The sequence below is a fragment of the Tamandua tetradactyla genome, chromosome 6, assembly GCF_023851605.1.
Source record: "Tamandua tetradactyla isolate mTamTet1 chromosome 6, mTamTet1.pri, whole genome shotgun sequence".
NCBI classification, from domain to species: Eukaryota; Metazoa; Chordata; class Mammalia; order Pilosa; family Myrmecophagidae; genus Tamandua; species Tamandua tetradactyla.
The window spans coordinates 145,400,074-145,422,574 of record NC_135332.1 but is presented as its reverse complement, the minus strand read 5'-3'; the positions used below and the strand labels follow the sequence as shown (position 1 = coordinate 145,422,574).

The 22,501-nt window shown below is 39.1% G+C and overlaps 2 long non-coding RNA genes across 8 annotated transcripts in view; one reads left to right on the top strand and one right to left on the bottom strand.

Annotated features, from left to right (window-relative positions):
* Nucleotides 1-22,501, bottom strand: part of LOC143688911 (uncharacterized) — a 54,513-nt gene that overhangs the window by 13,349 nt on the left and 18,663 nt on the right. The window lies entirely within an intron of this gene.
* Nucleotides 1-22,501, top strand: part of LOC143688910 (uncharacterized) — a 150,350-nt gene that overhangs the window by 111,192 nt on the left and 16,657 nt on the right. The window contains exon 5 of one of the 7 annotated variants that reach the window (XR_013178372.1): nt 2,970-3,127. The exons of 4 other annotated variants lie outside the window; for them this stretch is intronic. This is a non-coding gene — a long non-coding RNA (uncharacterized LOC143688910). Of the gene's footprint in view, nt 1-2,969; nt 5,070-13,184; nt 13,842-22,501 lie in introns of those variants that run through there. 2 more of the 7 variants (XR_013178373.1, XR_013178371.1) reach the window with 2 other exon arrangements.

Sequence of the window (22,501 nt, the reverse complement as noted above, 5' to 3'; positions counted from 1 at the left end):
TAAATTCCTGTTGAGTTAATACAAGGATTAAGGGAATCTTTTCCTCTACCCTGTTCTTTATGACAGTAGATGATCCCTAATAAGCATCTTAACTACATTCTTTCAACATGCTGTCATCCTTGAGAAGTACCTATAGTTTCAGGTTGCAGCTTGTTTTCATCTCAAACACTGGAAAAAGAAAAAACACTGTCAAGAGATGAAACTCCAAGAAATAAAATGCGACCATTTTTCAAGGAAAGAATCACGTTCCAGTTTCCTTGAGTATATCAAGGATATGCTCAGGTGTCCTCTCAGGTGTCCATCACTTGGGTGCATTGCTGAGCATGGGCTACCATGTCTTCAGGACCAGCCATGCCCACATGTGCTTGCAGCCTGCTGCAGATCCTCAGAACTCAGAACCCTGGAAACAAGACCATCCTTCCTTCCTGTGCTCCCCACCATCTTTTATGTCCTTTATTCTTCTTTCCTTCCTCCCAGTATGATGCACTGAGGGCTCACAAAGTGCCATAAGCTGCTCTGTACTGGAGATACAGCACTAAAGAAGACAGACATGGCCCCACCTCACTGAGTCTATGTTCTGGCTAGTAGAATTGCAAAATAAGTAATCAAATCATTTCAATTATAAGGAATAAGTGCTCTGAAGGAATGAACAGTGATAGGAGAGTGTATAACAGTGGATGGGATCCTGGGCTGGGGTCTTCCTTGAGAAAATGCATGAGTCAGGCGTGAAATGTGAGTAGTAGTGAGCTAGACAAAGAAAGAGGGGAAGGGCTCCTTGCTCCCAGCCTGTCCTCTTCACCCCACCCTGCCAGCTCAGTTCTCACAGTGCCCATGGATATCTGCTGTTCCAGCTTGGCATCTCCTGCTGTCGACACCATACTGATCTTTCCCACTGCCCTATAGTGTTGACAGCTCCACAGCTCAGGCTTGGACACTTGCCTCCATTCTTGTCTGCATGTGACCTTGGTCTGGGCCATTCTCTGCCCGACTTCTCCCTTATGGGTGCTGACAGTTCACAGGGTCCCCACCCTACTAGGTTGTGAGATATGTGATGGCATCACTTTCCTAAGTCTATTAGAAATCATTTTCTTTCCAAAGAAAATTAATTTTGTCTTTAACACCAGGACAATAACTTGGACTCAATGCAGGATTTATGTTTGATGTGGTGAGTGGTTTTGCAGGAGACTGTTTCTAACACAGTTGCATTTTCTGTGACAGGGACGTTGCTAGCCTTGGGGGTGGGCATGGTCCACAAGGCAACAGGGTCAGGTCAGGCTGCATCTTTCTGATGCCTTCATACAGGCTGGATACAGTCCAAAGTGAGTGATGTTTCCCACATGCTTCTCTGCAGGTTATACAAGCAGCTGCTGAATTCCTCTCCCACTCTGGATAAATTCAGTTATTTTGCTAACTGGACTATGGCTTCGTTTTTCTGAATTTCACAGACATATTTTGGAGTTTCTGTTTGTGTACAGGTGCTGAAGGAAGCACAATTCATTTATTTATTAGGATGTTACCCCTCTGTTTTGAAAAACAACAATTTGAAAAGGAGAAATGGCACATCCAATGCCTTTTGCCTTTCTCATCAAGCCCTATGTTATGAACAACTGCTATTACCTTTAGTTTACAGAATCCCCATCTGGTTAGGTACTTTGGTTTATGTTGGCTGTACTCCAGAATGGCTGATTTGGTTTATTTTGAGGAGTTTTATTTTAAGAAACTTTTGACATTTAAGAATTTAATTGGAACAGTCTGTACCCAGAAATTTTTTAATGCAGTCTAGGATTAAAGGATGTTCTTCAGAGTGTGTAGGGCTTTAGAAAAGAATGGAGCTTTCCACACCTGGGTAGGCTGTTTGCTTCTGGAGTTTGTTCAAGATGTGGGGAGAGAATCCTCAGGTTGGGATTTCTGTCAGTGATAAGAATAGAAAGAATGATTATTTCTAAAACTGACTATTGTAACTCTGAAACTCATTTCTTAAGCTCAATTTGCAGAGCTTTGCTAGAGGAGACGGCCAGTTCCAGGGAGACGAAGGGCATGAAGTCTTGCCATTCAGCCAGCTCTTATCAGGTGTGCAGGCCTAAACTGGGATGGATTTGGGAAATCTGCCTCATCCCCTTTACCAAAAGGTCAGGTTTTCTAGGTTATGAGAGCCAGAAAGAGCCCAGGTTGATTCAGAATTCGTCTACTCTGAGAACTGTGTTTGCAACTCCAAGTCCAAGAGCCTGGTAAAGTTTGAGATTCCCAAGAAGCATCCCAGCTTCCAGAGATTGGCCTGACTCTCCATGGACATTCTTCAGGATCCCCAGAATTCTTGGTACTTTTGGTGACCTGAAGCTGATCCATAGTTCCTGAGATTGCTGCTTCCCAGCCTCTAGGAGGGAAATGAAAGAGGAAGAAACTAGAGCCATTCAAGACCAGTGGCTCGTGAGAAAGAGAAGAGACGTTGACACCAGATCCTGGACAGTGAATTCCAAACCATATCTCTAGCTCCATCTCCTCTCCCTAATTCCACATCTGCTTCAGGTATTACCACCTGTTTGTCCAACCAGCACTCAGACTCACAAATCTGTCTTGAATTCTTCTACTTCCCTATTTCTGCAGATTGGCCCCACCATTCTCCATTCTCCCATTCACCATCTTAGAGTCATTTCTCACCTCACCCTCACTGCCATGAGCATCAATTAACTGTGTGTTCTTGGGGCCAGCTCTTTAAACTTTATGATTCTCAGACTCATTATCTATTTAAAGAAAAAAAAGTTTAATACATGTCCCAAGGGTTTTCATAGAGAACCTTAGATATCAGGAGTTTAAACTTTATTTGGGAAATAAAGGGGAAGAGAAAGGGTATTAACTTTTTTGAGCACCGACTTCCATTTCACATTGACAGTTTAAACTTTATTACTATAGCCATGCCCCAATTTTTCAGTTGTAACTCCACTTATTCTCCTATGTGTGTCTTATTGCAGGCAACTGGACTATTTATTCTTACTTGAGCAAGGCAGAATGCTTTCCTGATTCCTAGTCTTCAATCATTCATACTCTTGTTTCTACTGGCGTGTTCCACTCCCTTCACCTCCTCGTTTGAATTCCTGCCTATCTTTCAAGGTCCATCAGGAGTGTCCTGGTAAATATTTAACGACCAGCTCCCTAGGGAGAAAAGAGCACCGTGTTTATCAGTTTCCACAGTGTAAATCCTTCCACCATGGCCAATTTCAAGCTACCAGCATGAAATCAACTGGCTCACAATATTTCTGAAAATTTAGTTTCCAGTTCTCAGGGGCCAGTGTGAGCTGGTTCAGCATGCCAGTGGGCTTCAAGTGTCCCCCTCCCTTCTTTGAACTTTTTACTTTCTTACAGTATGTATTCTGGATTATTTTATGATTAAATGAATTCCTGTTATCATCCCATCTTAATTAACTTCTCAAGGGCATGAACTATGTCTTACTCATCTGTGTTTTCACAATGGTACCTTTAGAACAATAATAATGGTGTGCAATAAATATTTGCTGCTTTCAACTGATGATGAAGATTATCACTAGGGATTGACACATTTGTGGTGAGGATGCAATGACATGTATGTAAAGCACTTACCAGAGTGCTTGGTTCGTGTTCAAATAGTGGCAGCTAATTTTACTGTCATCTGTGGCTTCTGGTATTAAGAGAGCAGAGATTTTGATTTCTAACAGTGTTTCTCGGCCTCCCCCATACATTCTGATCACCTGGGGAAAGATTACAATTCCTACAGCCCAGGCCAATAAATCAGACATCAGTATTTTGAACAGTCTACAAGTGAATTCACTGTGCACCAAATTTAAGAACCGGTATCCTGTATGCTTCCAGTCCTCTCCCTGGGTCAATAACAACAACAAAAATGACATCTAAATGGAACCAGCTATTCCTTTAAAAATCCTCTCATTCACTGAACAATTCCAGTAAATAGGAGGGAAACTCGCTTGCAGGATTGCCTTATTTGGTGATCATGTTGGGTGGAGTCACCTGCAAAGGGAAAGGCTAAACATGAGTAATGCAGCCTTCTGTAGGAGCAGAAGAAAAATACCTCTTTGTCAGCAAGCTCCTGGAAATGAAGTTTTTCAAGTGGGCAGAATTTTAGACGTATCTCATTTAAATTAGATTTGGCCCCTGTGATGATTTAGTGCAGGTTAGACATAAGGAAATTTTCTTTTAATGAGTGTCAGTGTATTTGTTCCAATTCTTTTGTTTCATTGTAATATTGTTGTATCGAATAACCAAACTATTAAGGCTCAGAATGATTCTTATTCCCATAATATATTTGTAGTAATGAGGATGGACTATCTTTAAGTCAAGGCAAGAATGCATTTCTGTCTTTGAGAAGCAGGTGTTGTTTTCATCTTAGAGGTAGTGAAACTGAAGCAGTGTGAGATCTGATTGGCCCAATGGGACACATGGGGAGCCAGATAGAAAGAGAAAGATTCCACTTTTACTTGGACACACTTGACACACTTCATCATTTATGGGTATTTAGTTATTGTGGTTTAGTCAGCTATCTCTCATGTCAAAAGTATTCACCAAAATAATTCTTCTAAAAGGATATGATCTGAAAAGTAAATAAAGCAGTTCTACCTTAATAGTCCAGTATATTACTCTCTTTGTTTTTCTTATGAAAACAATAGCCTGGTAATTCACTTTAAAGAAGAGAAGGAAGGAAGAGTATGCATATGTGCACACATATGTGTTACAAAGTAAAATTTTAAAAATCTAATAGGCCATTTCTTTGATGCCTCACTATGAATGAGTCTTTAAAAAGTATTTTTAAATGTACTTTTGGGGCACTAAAGAAAATGTGTCTGGAGGTGTGCAATGGCTAATGGAAATGCTTCAAGAAGCACTGTTGGCTCTGTTGGACCACACCAGATGCTTCTGCAAAAAAACATGTTTATTCTATTCCTACTTCAAATTGGAAATTTCTTGTAAAGACTCTGACTTGCCTTTGAAATAAACGTTTTTATCTATTTATGCTATTCAATGGCTTAAAAGTCTTTTTCTCCTGTTGTATATACATAGCATATCATTAAAATATATGGATTTATTTTTTTACCCTAAAGTGAAAAGAACCTTTGAAAGGAAATCTTGCTACAATCTCCTATTTTATTTTTTGTATTGTGAAAAATAACATATATACAAAAAAGCAATAAATTTCAAAGCACACCACAACAGTTAGTTACAGAACAGATTTCAGAATTTGGTATGGGTTACAATTCCACAATTTTCGTTTTTTCCTTCTAGCTGCTCCAACACACTGGATACTAAAAGAAATATGATTCAGTAGCCATGCTCATTTGTTAAATCCCATCTTCTCTGTTATAGCTCCACCTCCTTTGATATTTTTCCCGATCTTTAGGGGTATTTAGGCTATGCCTATTCTAATTTTTTCATGTTGGAAAGGGCTGTTGATAATATGGGATAGGGGGATAGAAAAAGTTAATGTTCTAGAGAGGCTGGCCCTTCTGGGTTTCAGGACTTATCTGGCTTAGGAACCCATCTGGAAACTGTAGGTTTCTGGAAAGTAATTATAGTGCGTGGAACCTTTGTAGAATCTCAGATAAAGCCCTAAGTATTCTTTAGGGTTGAAAGGGATGGTTTTGATTGGGGTTTGGCAAACCATGATTAATGGCAATATCTAGTAGAAGCTTCTGTAAGAGTAGCCTCCAGAGTAGCCTTTCAACTTTATTTGAACTCTCTCAGTCACTGATTACCTTATTTGTTACACTTCTTTTCCCCATTTTTGTCAGGATGGCATTATTGATCCCATGCCAGGGCCAGGCTCATCCCTGGGAGTCATGTCCCACATTGCCAGGGAAACTTTTACCCCTGGATGTTAAATCCCTTGTGGGAGAGAGGGTAATGATTTTACTCTCAGAGTTGGGCTTAGAGAGAGGGAGGCTACAGCAGAGCCATGAAAGAGTTCCTCTGGAAGACAACCTCCTATTTTAGATCAAGGTCGTATGATGCCATAAACTCTTCATATTTATGGCATCATCTGAACTCTAGCTTCTCTGTAAATCACAGTCTAAAAACCCACGAGTTCCTCTCTACTACTCAATCTGTTCTAGCATTATGAATTTATGGAGGATGTGCGTATATGCAATACAGACTTGCATATTTATTTCCAAGGGTCACCAAGAGGGAACACTGAATACCTATATGGGTAGAATTCAGAAGAAGGGAACAAGATATCTACTGTCTACTCTCCTTGAATATTATAGTGACCTACTCTGGGTTTCAAGTTACAAGGTAAAGTTCCAAAACCAGCTACAAAATCAGACTGACCAAAAGATCTAGCAGATTCTATCTGTTGCTGAAAATCTAAAAGGAGGCAGAAGCAGTAGAGCTGGAAAAGTCCTATCTTCATGCCTTAGACATCTTTCTTTGCCATTTGCACAAGGGCTCTGCAATAAACTCTTAGCCAGACTGGCTATGTGAACCACATAGGGAGCATCTCAAACTTCCCATTTATCAAGAAAATGGTAAGGATTGTACAAGTTGCTTAAGTTCTCTGAAATCTAGGCCCTGCCCAGAATCATGGTCACCTAAATCTTACTGTATTGCTTTAAATGATAAAAAGGGTGATAAATCAAGGTCCAGTTTGGCTGCAAGGGTGACTTGAGGCTAGAAAAAGAAGGAAGGGTCTAAGGGGAAGTGCCTGAAACTGTTGAGCTATATTCCAGTTAGCCTTGATCCTTGAAGATGATTATATATAGTATTTACATTGTGACTGGGTAGTTGTGAAAACCTTGTGTCTGATGCTCCATTTATCCACATTATAAATAAATAATAGTGGCGGGAGTGATAAGTGGTAAAAAAAATGGGTAGATTGCAATACTAGTGGTAATGAGAGGGAGGGGTAAGGGGTATGGGATGTATGGGGTTTTTCTTTTGTCTTTTTATTTCTTTATCTGGAGTGATACAAATGTTCTAAAAATGATTATGATGACTATACAACTATGTGATAATACTGTGAACCATTGATTGTATACTTTGGATGTACTGTTTAGTATATGAAGAGATCTCAATAAAAATATTAAAAATTAAACAAAAAGAATGAAGGGTCACTGTTAAATGCAAAAATGTCCTGAAGGGAAGAAGAGCTATAGATGGGTCCAAATCTCTGCATATACTAGACAAGACTGTTTGAAAGCCTCAGTACTTGTGGCTACAGAGGAAGGAAGTATTTAGTACTCTAAAAGAGCAATTTGCTTGTCAATATATCCCATTTAAGCCCTGGGAATAGCTAGATGCAAAGTGGCCTGACATTTTCAGGTGTCCATCTATTATGAAAGATATTAAGGTGCAGGAAGAAGATCTGACCTTCTGTCAAGGTTACAGGAAATGACAGTAGAGTACTTAGTGTCCATGGGTGAAAGAATGGATACTGCTTATCAGTTAAGATTGAGTTAAACTGCTTAAACAAGACAGAAGTTTCTTTCCTTCTTTCTCTCTCCTGTAAAAGAAGTCTGAAGTCCAGCAGTCTAAGGCAAGGACAAGTCATCACCATTCACCACCACCATAAGGTGGAAGTACATGGCTTCCACCTTATGGTCCAAGATGGCATCTTGAGATTCACCAGCAGGAAGGAGGAAGGGCAAAAGAAGGAACTGGAAGAGCTAAATTCATGCATCAGCTGTCTTTTCAGGAAGATTTCCAAAACTATTTTCTGTTCATATTACATTGGACATAATTGAGTCAAATTGACAATATTTAGCTGCAAAGGAGCCTGGAAATGTGGTCTTTACCACAAGTGGTCATGTACATAGATAAAAATTGGTGGTTCTGTTACAAGGAAGGAGAGAATAGATATTAGAGTAGGTACTCAGTGGTTTCTGCACAACCTGACCAATGTCAGTGTTGACATTCAGGGTTAAAAGGCTGTCGTAGTTAGGCTGAGGCCTAGAATTCAGGAGGCCTGGATCCTAGTCTCACTTCCACCAAAGTTTTCAAGTGATCTTAGGAATGTCATTAATAAAAAGATCTTCATGGCTAAAAATTAAATGTTGTGATACATGATATTAAAAGGATAATTAACAAGTTACCAAATAAAAATATTATTTTGTGTTTCCATTCTCAGGAAATAAATGCTTGTTTAAGGAGGCTGTTAAATTAATTACCTGGTCTAAAGCACACGTCTTGGGAAATTCAAACACACTCACAGGAGAAAACAGAAATGGACATTCAAGGATGTCTAATTCAACAAACTCTCTCCCAGAATAGGAGCCTCTGCTACTGCACCCTGACAGATGGTCTCCTGCCTTGTGCTTAAGCTCTCCTAGAGTGTGTTTATGCAGTTCCAGTGATGGACAGCTCCAACTGTCAGATAGTTCATCTGGATAGTGATCTAAAAACTCCCTTCCTTGAACACTCACCTCCTGAAACAACAGAGAACAAAGCCATTCTACACTTTTAATGACAGTCCTTCAACTATTGGAAAATAGCTCTTATATCAAATCCTTGGTCTCCTCTGCAAGCTTAATAGTCCTGAGTGTTTTAACTGTTTCTTAAGTAACCAGGTAGGTGTCCAAATTCTCACCCTCCTGGGTACCTTTCTCTACACTAGTGTTTCCTGAACTTTTTTGACCATGATCCGCAGAAAGAAATCCATTTTACACATATATGTACATATAATTGAAACAAAAGCTTCATAAAACAATACTTAGCTTTTCTACTGGTAATGAACTCTGATATATTTTTCAAGTTAACTTATTCTATTCTACTCTGTTGTGTTCTATTTTATTATTTTTTCAAGGCCTGGTTGCTATCTACTAACTGATTTCATACCCACTCATAGATGACAACCCGTAGTTTAAGAAACTCCAGATGCATTCTGGCCTGTAAATGTTTTTAGGGGGAAAAGCCTGGTTCTGCAGGCCAATCTTAGTGAAGACAAAGGATCCTCTATTTCCTGAGTCTGGAATTTGGCATCTTTATTTTAAGGTAGTCTAAGTGCACTAAATCATTGTATCATTGACTGAACATTTGAGTAATTTATAACTGTGTACTTTCTCCAAAAAAATAGCTTCCCAGCCTGCGTTCCTTCACCCTACGCTTGTGCAATTGATTATTTAAAACCTATATACAGAGTTTAATTTAATCCCATAAAACCTCCTCTTTTTTAGCTTCAGCTTTTTTCAGTGTTTCAAAAATGTTCTGGATCTTAATTCTGTCATCAATCTTTCTAATTTTATAGTAGCCACATGTTTAAAAGTCTACTTTCCATAGAAAGTAAAATCTTTTATGATTTGGCTTTCAAAAGATGAGTGTTCAGCTAAGGTCTCTGCCTCTGTTAAAGCCATTAGTAAATAAACTGTGGAAAAAAGAAAGACTAAAGATGGAGATATATGGCATTGGACAAGAAAAAAAAAGTTCACAAAGTTGGATTTGAGTTCATCATTTTCTATATAGATTTCTACTTAAATTGAATTAAAGAATATTTGTCCATCATGTGGCAAGAGAATGCCAGCATCTTAAATGCAATGGACATATTTTTTATGAAGATGGAACATACATGGACTGTACTCCAGAGCCTGGGACTATCACTATCTGCCCCCAAGAAATCCTAGAGAGAGAGAGAGAGAGAGAGAGAGAGAGGGACCCTCTGGCATGCTACAATCTCTTCTGGCCAAGAGGTAAGGTACAATAAGTGAGCACAATTTTCACTCATTTATTAATTCTAAAGACATTTGTTGAGCACCTATTAGGTGCCAGACACCAATAACTATAAAAAGGGGAGGGAAGGGCTTCATTAGGCTGTAGGGTGTGAAAGACAGAGAAAATAAAAGCAGGGAGGTCTCCTCCCACTGGCCCCCACCATCAAAGGCATTCTCTCCTACTTAGGGAGGAAGCAGCCCATGCTCAGCCACTGGGCCTCATTCAGCTCAAGAAATGAGACTTTGGAGGTGGTAAGACTTAGCTAGACAAAAAGAGAACCGTATACTGGAAGACTTAAAGGTGACGAAAAACATGATTACTTAATGAATAGCAAAGAACAAGAATATTCCTGGAGAACTTCAAGAATGGCATGGTTTTTAATACATTGATCAAAAAATATTTAGTTTAGTCACATGTCTAGGATGAGGTTGTGATGAGGGAACCAGAGGATGTGGCCCCATCTTTAGTCAGTGACACACTTCCAGATGTACAATCAGGATCCTGAAGATTTTAGAAGCAGCTTTAGGACACTTTTGCTACCTGTTGTGTTTGCTCCCTGTGAATTCTAAGTTCTCATGGGGTCAAAAGAAACTAAAAGCTGTTAGCCAAAGTCAAAGAAGGAATGGGGAAGAAAGAAATGGAGTTAGCAAGAAAAGGAGTGATTTTCTTTCAATCTTTACTCCAAATTCCAGTCTCAGAACAACACTGAGTTCTTTTCCCTTGATTTTTCTTTTCTTTTTTTTTTTAACTGGCAGGTTGTCATATTTTTTATTTGATTTTTTTTTTAATTAGTGATCAGCATTGCATTCTTCATGGTCCAAAACTCAAAAGGTTCAAATAGGATATGTAGTCGAATCCCCTTCTCTTCCCTATCCCCTGCTACCCGGTTCCTCTCCCCAGAGACAATCAATGTTGCCAGGTCTTGTTTATGTTTCAGAAATAGGCTGTGCACAACAGACAATATGTGTGTATATATACCCAACACCTTTTTCCTCCAGTTAAATGGCAGCATAACATACACACAGACAACAGACAGTATTTTGTTTTGCCTTTTACAGAATTCTCAGAATTAACTAAACTGGAGGGGGTGCCTTTTTTTAAGAGGAAGAGAGGAGTCTAGTGTTCAGGGGTGAACATCAAGAGAATGGCAAAAATTATATTTTTTCTGGCCTCAATGTTAATGTGACCCAACTTCTCAGGAAAAAACACAAATTTGTAGGGAAAAAGCATAGAGGGAAGTAACAGCTCTTTTTCTAGATGTTTACTAAAATCCTTCAATTATGAAAAAGCTCACAAGCTTTTGCTGTCAAATAAAAGAAACATGATAAAAGAACATTGAGAAAAGTTATATTTTGTATCTAAAATATTATACAAGCTTGAGGATTCGGAAAGCTACACGACTCTGTGCAACCTTCGAAATATTAACAATCTGTACTGACAAACAGGGACGTCCAATTTTTTCTTTTATGCCTCCAAATTGATGTGGAAGCCGAGGAAAGAATGTTCAGGGTGAAGTGAATAGAAAGAACATTATAAATGAGTAGCAGGATAATTAAGGTATGAAGCAGCCTTCTACATCTCCAGATAATGGCAATGTTAAGTGTGGTTTTAGCTAATTGGTTAAGAATAATTTGCCTCAGTAACAATCAAATTTGAATATGGAATACTTTGCGAGAAACAGAAAATGGAATTATCAAGGAGCTTATAAAACAAATAGCTTTGTGCCACTAAAAGTGTAATTACAAGTCAGAAAGCCCTTTATGAATTAGTCCTATAGAGACCATTTTCCCCTCCACACCATAGAATTCATTGGGATTCATAGAGGTTAATCTCCCTTCCACTAAAACATTTCCTCTCCAAAATCCTTTTACCGAATGAGAAAGTAAGTTTCATTACAGTTTGGACCTGCCATTTTCTTAATCAAAAACAATGTTGCCAGCTTGTGGGATCACTCACCTTATTCATCAGACGTGACTTTCCGCAGCTTCTGGCAGTTGCTAAATATCAAACCCACTCTTAAAGGAGGAGAACTCATCAATCTGATAATGTTCCAAAAAAATTTCCATGGACTCAGAAAGTAACTCCATAGAAGGAATTCCAAAAAATCGGCATTGTTAAATAAAGGCATGTTAAATAAAGGCGTGGTGGTGTTTTGTCACCAGTCTCCCAAATTACCTTGAAGGGGAGTAATTTGGATGGTTAAATTCTGGGGAGATTTGCTATAAATCAGCATCATTACCTTACAGTCAAACATTACTGACTTATTTGCAAAGGAAATCCAATCTTGCTTGCTTAGAGAATGACAAGAAGCATCTTACTTGCAACTTGAAAGAAATTCTTAAATTAATTTTTTAATAAGATCTTATTCATTCAAATAATGCATAAAAACAAAAATGAAAGGAAATTTACCAAAATGTGAAGATCGATCAGATTATAGGCGCTTTTATCCTCTCTTCCTTTAAAGTTTATTTTCTGCATTTTTCTACAATGATTAGATGATACTTGGGTACTCAAGAGCGGGAAAAAATTTAAAACTGGAAAAAAAAAAAACCTTTTTCCACCAGCATATTTATTCGTCTACCCCCATGTGATGGGATATCATCCTAAATATCTTTAAGCTTGCCCACATTCTAGTTTATTGTTCTCAACAGCAATTTCCTGGGTAGACCAGAAAATAGAATGAGAAATAAAAACGAAAATGCAAGTTACCACTTATAACGAATAGATTTCCCTCCACTTAGGCTGCTAAATCCCCCAAACACACCTTCTTGATGGCAGAGGGAGTCCAGATGTCTCTTTTGTGTTTTCCTGAGGGCAAATGGTAGATCAGGCTCCATTGTCCCCTCAATAGCTTCCACCATCCGAACCAGGCAATTCAGCCTCCCCCTATGATTTACTGTTATTTAGCGCTCTGAATTGCCCCCTCCCTTTTACCTAGGGAGTTAACATCTGCAGTTTTTAAAAAACCAATCCTACAGGCAGGCAATGGTGGCTCAGTGGCAGAATTCTCACCTGCTGTGCCTGAGACCCGAGTTCAATTCCCCCGAGCCTGACCATGTAAAAAAAAAAAAAACAAAAAAACAAAAAAACCAATCCTGCCAGCCTGTCACAATAGACAGACAGCCTTTTTAGAAGTGGCCCCAGGTTCTGTCCTCCCTGTCTGAGGCCCTCACTTCTGGGACCTGAGTGTCTTCTTTTTATATATATAAATATTTGTATTGAGAAATTGTCACACACATACATTCCATACATGGTGTACAATCAGTGTCTCATAGTATCATCACATAGTAGTATATTCATCACCATGATCATTTTTTCAAACACCTGCATCACTCCAGAAAAAGAAAAAAAAAACAACTCATATATCCCATACCCCTTACCCCTCCCTCTCATTGACCACTAGTATTTCCATTTATCCAATTTATTTTACCCTTTGTCTCCCCCCCCCCCCATTATTTATCTTCTTTTGTTATCCATACTGTTTTCTCATCTGTCTATAGGCTGGCTAAAAGGAGCATCCCACACAAGGTTTTCACAATCGCACCTGAGAGTCTTCTTAACTGTGCATGGGGCCTCCCACCACCTATAGTCTCAGAGCTGTTGCTCCAGCTACCCCCAGCCCACAGGCGGGCGGGACCCTGAAGAGAAATGATGCCTGGCGGGATCCCATTTGCATCCGGGGCCTTCAGCTGAGGCCTGCTGCAGGAGTTCCCTTGGTCTCTGGCTTCTCTCTCCCCCTTTGCCAAGTCATAGACCCAGTACTGGTGACATGACCTTGAGAATGACTCTGTTCCAGTTCCTCGTGTGGGAGTTGAATTGGATGATCCTCAATTCCACAAAAAGTCTGTGATTCCAATTCCAGTTAATCCTAATATACTTCAGGGTATATGAGGACACATGGGAAAAGTTTCTCTCTGGTCTCATTAAGAGTTGTGCTTTTCCAGGGCTGGTTTGTTTTTTAATCTGGGAATCACGGATGGCAGTAAAGTTCACACTTTCCTTGCTAGGAGGCTGAGCAGCAGATCTGAGGCCTCCCTGTGGCAAATTTTTAGGGCTTCCTGGCATGCATTTTTATACTAATTTCACTCTAGTTCCTAGGTTACTTCACTACCTTTATTTTTTCCTTTTTTTTCTTACTTCTTTTTATAGTATTTTGTCTCATTAGCTTGTATGCCCCTTCTACAAGTTTTTAACATTTGTTTGGGAACAAAGTAGAATATAAATAAAATAAAATCAGTTTTAAGGATGAATACTTTACTGGTGTTATTTTTCTGCTTATTTCTGTCTTTTAATGCAAAGGTTTCCCTTAAATCCGAAAGTTAATTCTATCGCCATCATTTTGATTATGTAAATATCTTAAATTACAAAAGTTTGGTATAATTAAGTTGTAATTTTCTAGAGAGCAAGGATCGAGTTTAATAAGTTGTAATGCACTTGTGGAAGATGGAAAGAGCCCTGGCCTGGTTGCTTAATTTCCAGCTCTGCAAACACTAAGCTTGACCTTGAACAGGTCCTCCTCTCTGGATATCAGTGTCCTTGTTGATAAAATGAAGGGGTTGGACCAGGTCACCTCCAAAATCCTTTCTGGTTCTGAAACTCATTGACTCTCTAATTCATTGTAGGTACCTAAAAAATAACACGCACACTTCCAGAGAATGAGTTGTGTTTGGACACTTCAGTCAACAAATACTTACTTGGCAAATACTTACCCAGAGTGTGGCCACAGTGAGGGGCACAGGGGAGACAGCACCCTCTGTGTTCTGCAGAGGCCCCCAGACCTAAAGGCAAATACTTGATCACCCCTGCTGCCTGGGGGTTCAAGATTTTTACAAGATCAATAGAAGCTGAAACTCCTTGCCAGAATAAAGAGCCAAAGGCACAAGGGAAAAACGATGGAGTTCATGAGAAAAGGAAGTTCATCTGCTGTTAGTGAAAATAAAATTATGTAGATCTTTAGAGCGTGGGGGAAGGTAAAGAATTTTTAAAAATAAATTAAATAAGGTCAATGTTAAATTTCAAGACTCTACCAGTCAAAAGTAAACTACAAAAGAATGTTAAAGATAGTATATGTATAATTTAATTTCTCTATAAGATTATTATGCTTTGAAATTAAGGAATGTTAATCACAAATTTGCTGATTGATTTTTGTTTTAAATTATTTGTACTTTTTAAGACAAACTGAATTACAAACTGATGATGGCATCTTTTAGTGTTTGCCAGTTTATAAGGAATGGAACCAAGGTGAGAAGAAACCATCTATGCTATAAAAAAGTTTGAGTGTACAGCAGATAACAAAAAGTACTCATTCTCAGAAAAAGGCTAATAAAGAAACAAGGGAGGGAAAAAACCCACCATGTACAATTTTTGCTGCTAATCCTTCATTTTTCTCAACTATTCCAGGAAGAGTTCTTATACCTATTGCTTCGTTTTAATAATATCAGAGGACCTCAAAATGCTGAGGATTTACCTTTGGACATACATCTTTACCTTTCTGAAGTGTAAATTTTTTAGTCACTCCTCTTAAGTATCAACAACAGAGGCAGATTCGTTCACTTATTTTAGATGATAGAAGTGAAACACATCAGAGACGATGCTGTACAAAGGACTTGGCATCCTTTGGAGGGAAGGGATGTGCTTTCCAGAATCCTAGGCTACATGCCTGGGCAAAACACATGACAAATCTTTTCACCTTCTGCAAAATTTGAAACTACATTTCCAACGTAAGTTGCCAAATTCAGGAGCATTGGAATTTATGCTCATGTGTTTTACTTCTTCTTGTTTCTTAATAAGCATTTCAATTTGCTTCCTTCCACTCTTCCAAGTGGAAATGAGCTTGAATTCTAAAAACAACAGCAACAACAAAAAGTGGTTTTATCAAGGTCATTGCCTGAGGGATAGTTGGCAAACTGCGCTTGGATTTAGAGAAGGCTCTGAGAGGTTAAATGAGGTTGGACTCATCCATTCTCAGAGGCTCCAGTCATAATTCTCTTTTAGCGAAGAAAATCTAAAATACGGTAAAAAATGTTGGTAAAAGCTTGGTTTTAACAAGTTAAAACTCTTAACGTGTATGTGCACACACACACACCAAATTGCAATGCAATGTAATAAGGCTAGATAATTGCAGAATTTATGAAAAGATTAATTCATGCTACACAACTATTGGTGTAACTTTTGTGAAGTCAAAGTTATAAGAAATTGTTTTATTTTACTCCCACCAGGTATCTCTGTGACTTTAAATTTAGCTTCACCTGAAAATAAAGTAAAAAATCTTAAATATAAACTTGAGGCTACAGCCAAGTGCCTCCCTTGCCCACCTTTGGCATTTTTTTCAGGGTCATCTACAGACAATGTCCTTATCACATACAGTCGTCCTTAAAACTAAGGAACAAAAAGGTAGTCAATTATTTGTGTTTCCTCTATTTTTTTTCTCTCTCTCTCTCTTTTTAAAAGAAAACCCTAAGGACTTTGCCTTTCTATCAATTTACTAAGATTTTAAATGGCATCGTTTTATCGTATGCATTCTTTTCTTTTAAAAACAGCAGCTCCTGTATGAATAGCTTTTTATATTTCTTATCCCTTTCTTGGCTCTCCTGTAGCTCTGGAGAGCACCCAACATCATGATGTCACGAGGAAACAAGTTTGGGCCGGGAAATGAACATCTCATGGCAGTAATCTGTAACTATTTATCCTTTATTCTCTCCCCTACGCTGTCCCTGTTTTCTGACTTGTCAGCAGACCAGAGTCACCTCTCCCTGTCTTTTGTGGGGCCTCCCATGTTGGTAACTGATATCTGCAAACTTTCTGTTTTCTTCTACTTTTTCGGGAAATAAACTAGCCAATAATGTATCGAGGTGTTGGTATCAGAGAAGCCATTGACCCCTCTCCCTCTTTATCTGTAAGTATTCTGACAGATAAATGCTCACCTGATTGCTGCTTGATCAGATTCCTTTCCCTTTCCTGTCCCACTCTGTCTCTGAAAGAGACTTTTCTCAGAGCATGTCTGCAGGGCAAACACTGTGCTGATCTTAATAATTAAAACACTTCCTGCCAGAAGGCATTTTCAGTAGTTGACTGTAAGTGTTCCAGAAAATGGAGATTGCTCAAGCCTTTCCCCTCTCCCCTACCTCCTGTCTCAGCAATGAAGCCCAGAGGGTTTTTATTTGATAATTTCAAATATGTTATATCTTGAGGCTAATGATTAGATTATCTTTGCAATGACACTTAAAAACACAAACAAGGAAACAGCAGCAGTAATTCTAGATCAAATACACTTGGAAATGGATGGATGTAGGACATTATTCACTGTACGGATCCTAGAATATTGTTTGAAATTTTTATTTGGTTGGAGATACAACTGTATCTTTAACTCTAAGGGTATCTTATTTTAAATTATATTTCATATTTTTAAAAACATTTCAACACAGAATTTCTGATATTTTGCAAGAAGTGGGGATAACCAAATCAATAGGCCAAGCCCTCAATCTTGGAGTTCGCCCCTATGAAACTTAATCCTGCAAAGGATAAGCTAAACTTACTTAAAATTACTCCTAAAAGTCACCCCCAAAGACCCTCTTTTGTTGCTCAGGTTTCTCTCTCTAAGCCAACTCGGCAGGTGAACTCACTTCCCTTCCCTCAATGTGGGACATGACTCCCAGGGCTGTAAATCTCCCTGATGAGGTAGGACAGAACTCCCAGGATGAGCTGGGACCCAGCATTAAGGAATTGAGAAAGCCAACTTGACCAAAAAGGGGAAGAGAGAAATGAGAGAAAATAAAGTTTCAGGGCTGAGAGATTTCAAACAGAGTTGAGAGGTTACTCTCCTGGAGGTTATTCTTATGCATTATATAGATATCCCTTTTTAGTTTATGGTGTATTGTAGTGGCTGGAGAGAAGTACCTGAAACCGTTGAGCTGTGTTCTAGTAGCCTCATTCTTGAAGATGATTTTATAAAGATATAACTTTTACAATGTGACTGTGAGATAGTGAAAACCTTGTATCAGATGCTCTGTTTATCCAAGATATGGACAGATGAGTAAAAAAATATGGATTAAAAAATAAAATAATAGGGGCGATAAGAGGTAAAATAAATTGAGTAGATGGAAATAGTAGTGGTCAATGAGAGGGAGGAGTAAGGAATGTGGTACGTATGAATTTTTTCTTTTTCTTTTTCTTGAGTGATGCAAATGTTCTAAAAAATGATCATGGTGATGAATATACAACTATGTGACGATATTGTGAGCCACTGATTGCACACCATCTATGGACTGTATGTGTGTGAAGATTTGTCAATAAAAATATTTTGGCAAACGATGGTGTATGCTTATGAACCAATGTTGTGCTGCTACAAAAAGGAACAAAGTCGTGAGGCATGCAACAATGTGAGTGAATGTGTGGGACATGTGGTGAGACAAGATAAGCCAGAAACAAAAGAACAATAATGGTATGGTCTCCTTTAGAAAATGCTTATAAGAAAACAGAGGCCTAGACTGTAAGCTTTTATAGCAGACACATTTATCCAGAGTGGCAATTATTATTTCTAGATTTTGAGAGGCTGTTTTTGTATATTTATATATACAAATATATAAATACCTAGAACTGATGTTTAGAGATAAGAACAAAGTCAATCAGGTTGGGGTTAAAGTAATTCAGAACAAAGGGGTAATGAAGACATTATCTGTATTTTAGAACCATACATACTCTATGAGACCAAAGGAAGAAAAGTTTATTTGATCTGGAACTGAAATTTTCTGTAGCACATTATCTAACTCAATCTGTCTGTATAGCTCACTTGAACAATTGAAACACAGGGAGCCCAGAATAAGATAGAGGTCCTTTAATCCTGTACAGCTTAATGTAATACTTAAGTACATCCTAGAGTATATTAAGCAGATAATCAAAAAGTATTGGCAAGAAAAAAAAAGCAATATTTGGGTGGGCAACTGTGGCTCAGTGGCAGAGTTCTTGCCTGCCATGCTGGAGACCCGGGTTCAATTCCCAGAGCCTGCCCATGTCAAAAAAAAAAGTATTAGCAAAGTCCCTGAGGGATGGGAGAAAAATATATAGAACTATTAAATCTTACCATCAGGGAATCCCCTGACACTGTGTCAAACTTTGGGGACACCCAAATCAATAGACCATGCCCTTGATCTTGAGGCTTACTCTTGTGAAACTTATGTAGGTAATGGAGACTCTCAGACTACCTATAGGTATGCCTAAGAGTTACTTCTGGCAGACCTCTATTGTTGCTCACTCTGTCTAAGCCCAACTCTGCAAGTAAAATCATCGCCCTCCCTGCTACATGGTACATGACATCCAGAAGAGAAAGTCTCCCTAGCAGTGTGGGAGATGACTGCCAGGGATGAGTCTGGCCCTGGCACTGTGGGATCAGCAATTACATCCTGACCAAAAGAGGGGAAAGAGTGTAACTAATAAAGTATCAGTGGCAGAGAGAGTTCAAATAGAGTCGAGAGGCTACTCTGGAGGTTGCTTTAATGCAAGCTTCAGTTAGACATTGCTGCCTGTCATAACCTGCCAACCCCGAACCAGGACCATTCCAGCCAATCCTAACGAACACCTAGGGCAATATATAAGATTCCACAAGGGTCCCGTGCACTGGAGTAACTTTCCAGAAACCTACAACCTCCAGATGGGTCCCTGGTCCAGATAAGTCCTGAAACCTAGCCCAGCCTCTCCAGAACATCAGATAGTTCCATCTCCCTACCCCATATTATTGACAGACCCTTCCAACATGAAAAATTTAGAATGGCCATAGCCCAAATACCCCTAAAGAGAAGGCTAGAAAGATCAAAGGTGATGGTGGATTTATACAGAGAAGATAGGATTTAACAAATGAATATGAATGCTGAATCATCAAAATATCTCTTTTAGTCTCCAATATTCTAGAGCAGCTAGAAGTAAAAACCTAAAGTTGTAGAATTGTAACCCATGTCAAACTCTGAAATTTGTTCTACAACTGATTATGGTACCATGCTTGGAAATTTATTGCTTTTTTGTATATGTTAATTTTCACAAAAAAGAAAAAAAAGTCAATTATGATGATAAAATATATATTTTTTTCTATATATATATATTCCAACACAGAATATTTCCTTTTGTTTTAATTCAGGGAGGCGGTCTTCACAAAAAATGTTGAAGACCACCATAAATGTCTTCCATTGTATCCTCGGGTCTTCCCCCTCTCATTGCTTGATGGTTCCCCTCCTTTGAATACCACCAAGCAGCCAGGTAAAGTGAGGAAGGTACAAACAAAAGCTCAGAGTGGTGACTCCACCTGTTATTAACAGTGAGATACCAAGTTACTGGATAACTTTGTGCCTCCGTTTACTTCTAGAGCTTTGGTGAGAATGAAAAGAAATAAAATACCTGGTTTTACTGAAATAAATTCGTAGTAGACAGTAAAAGCTAGTCCCACCCCTTACAGATGGTTCCAGAGAGTAGGAGGGGCTTCTCTAGGGCTCTCTGATGCAGTGTCTTAAAGGAGAGGACAGGAGCACTGTCATGAGGAGGCACCCTGGCCTTGGAAGTGCCATATGGAGCACACAGCCACGCCCACCCATATGGTCCTCAGGTTCCTTAACCTGGCAACTGCCACTTACTTGCACCCTCCTGAGGTTACAATCCCTGGACCCCACTGCACCGCTCCTCTGGCAGACAGTAAGCTGTCAGAAGGCAGGTGCAGCTGCTGCCACCTTCCAGAAGTAGACAGGAACCCTCGCCACCCTGGAAGAGAGACACTAAATAAACCCAAGTTATCATGAATTGGCCTTGGACTTTGGATCTTGACTTGGAACTTTTTATTTTTGAGGCATATTTTAATGTGGAATGAGCAGAGTTTTCCTTATAGACCTAGCACAATTTCACATTTCCTTATTTGTTTTTTCCACTGCTAACTTTCACAGGAGGGGACTTGTTTTGACCTCATTTAGAATCCCTTCTACCAGCTCCCACTACATGTGCTTTCTGGGTTCATCTCTCCCTTAAAAGATTTGTCTAGGAAGCGCTTTTTGCTGCAGCCCTTCCTTCTGACCTTAAGAACCATGACGATTAATTAGGATAGCTGACTAATGGAAGGAGATAAAAGCTCTTACCAGATTTTAAGAGACCATCGCAACCCATGGAAAGTAGAAATAAATTGGGGTCCCCTGCCTTAGCATTCTTCCTGGATGCTTCCCCCTCTCCTTGTTCCATGCTTCTCCTGCCAGTTCTCTGAGCCTCACCAGAGTTTAGGGTTTGTGGTTTTCTCCTATGGTGCTTTACTTTGACTTTTCATTCTCTGTGTATTTCTCTCTTACTGTTTCTTCCATACTTGTTTCCTTTCCTTACTTTTTCTTGCCTTCTTTTCTGACACTGGCATTATAACTTGGCTTCTAATTTCTCATTCCTCATCTCTTCCATAAAAGGAAAAAGTTTCATCATTGCTGACCAACTCTGTCTATTTTTTGTTCTCTATTCAAAACTGCCAGTGTACACTGGGCCCTGATAAAACCAAGGAAAGGGGAGAACCCACCCCAAAAATAAACAGTCACTTCCTTCTTGGAAGGGTCATTAGTAGTACACCAAAACTTCTTTAGTCAAAAACTGGGAAAGGCAAGCTATTTCTACACAAAATAAGCTTGATGAAACTGGCCTCCTAGGGGCAATTAACCAAGATTTCTTAGGCCTCACAAGCTCAGGCAATATGAAGCAGGAAGTAAGTAGACTGGCTTTGGTCTTTGTCCTTGAGAAGGCACGTGAGTGTTTAAATAGTAAAAAGGCTCATCAGTGATACTGCTTCCCCTCCACTTTTATTTTTCTGCATATCACTTATCACCATCTGACATGGCATATATTTTGCCATTTTGTTTATTGTCGAACTCCCCCAGCTAGAATGCAAGCTCTGTGAGGGAGGGATTTTTGTGATTCTCCATTGCTGTTGAATCCTTGGTACCTGAATATTGCCAGCACATGGAAGGCTCAATATATATGTATTGAATGAATGAAATACAAAGTGTTAAGTGCAGTATCAGAAATGTGAACATTCTACAGACCTACAATTTCTTTAATTTTAAAAAAGAATTTGAATTTTTAAAAAATGTGGACAAAGTGCTATACAATTAGAGAAATCCGTACAAGACTAAGAGGTAATATGTTTATGTGTGTGTGTAAAAATCAGATTCAAAGAGAAGTTGGACGCTTTGGGAGTGTGATAGATGAAATATAAAGGTTAGCAAAGGCTTGGTTCTCTGATGCTGGGGTGGGTGAGGAGCTGGGGAGGAGAGGAAATCTGACACTTTCTGCCCTTTAAGGCCCCATTAAAGTGTTTGAAAGTGCTTGTTTTTTTTGCAGTGAGTTAAATTAGAAATGTTTGTATTTCATTTGGTAAGAGAGGAAATTGGGAGCATTTTCAACGCTTCATCTACAAAAGGAAACCTAGGTCCCTGCAGCCAGAGGCAATGCAGGAGGTACCTTAAGAACTCAAGTTTGGGGAGCCATTCCCCAAACCCATTCCAGGTTGATTTCCTTGACCTGCCTGTGTGACCCTCAGTATATTACCTTACCTGTCTGAGCCCTGCTTCCTCAGAGCATTAGGATACAGACCTTGCAAAGAATTAAGTGAGGAAGTGAATATAGAGTGTTTAACACAGGGCCTGCCTATAAAACCTGCAATAAAACGTAGCTATCCTTATGATGGGGTCATAATGCCAAAAAAAAAAACAGAGCCTTCTGGCTTCTGTGCCAACATGCATATTCCTGGGGAATGAGAGTACCACACTGCTAATAATATATATGTGGTTTCAGGTGAGGCTCCAACCAGTTT